This window comes from Tupaia chinensis, unplaced genomic scaffold (assembly GCF_000334495.1).
Source record: "Tupaia chinensis unplaced genomic scaffold, TupChi_1.0 Scaffold000066_1, whole genome shotgun sequence".
In the NCBI taxonomy this organism is placed as follows: Eukaryota; Metazoa; Chordata; class Mammalia; order Scandentia; family Tupaiidae; genus Tupaia; species Tupaia belangeri.
Window position 1 is genome coordinate 6975441 of NW_006159525.1, and position 579 is coordinate 6976019.

At 46.1% G+C, this 579-nt stretch overlaps 1 protein-coding gene across 12 annotated transcripts in view; it reads right to left on the minus strand.

Annotated features, from left to right (window-relative positions):
- SP100 (SP100 nuclear body protein) overlaps positions 1–579 on the minus strand; it is a 91954-nt gene that overhangs the window by 43253 nt on the left and 48122 nt on the right. The gene's annotated exons all lie outside the window — the stretch shown is intronic.

Consider the following 579-nt stretch of genomic DNA (forward strand, 5'->3'; position numbering starts at 1 on the left):
CTCCACGCCCTGCTACTCCTCATCACACGCTTCCTCCATCTCTGCCCCTGCTTCTCATGCAGGGGGACCTTGAGATGTTCGTGTTGAAGATGACGTGCCTTCTCTACGTTCTGCCAACCTGCTGTCTCCTTGAACTGTTTGCAGACTGAGAAATAGTCTCTGGGTTTGAGTCATAGACACATTTTGGGACTGTTTTGTAGAGAAGTTTGCCTAGCTCAGACAAAAGAGTGTACACTGTTTAAAAACTGAAGTAAATTACATCTTATTTAGACAGCTACAGTGAGCAATTAGGATGAATGTACCATGTAAAACACTGCCCTGGGCCAGCCCCATAGCCTCATGGTTAAGGGAGCTGGATCTCACATGACCAACCATGGTTTGAATTCCAGCCCCATGTGCGTGCAGGCCCCAAATCCCAACAGGATGGAGAAATGGAGAAGGGGTTTTGACACGACCCAGTGGGGAGTGCTTTCTCCCTCCCTCCCTCTGTCCCTCTCTCTCTCTGTCACTCTGGTGAGCACACAAGTCCTCCAGCAACTAAAAATAAATAAATAAATAAATAAATAAATAAATAAATAA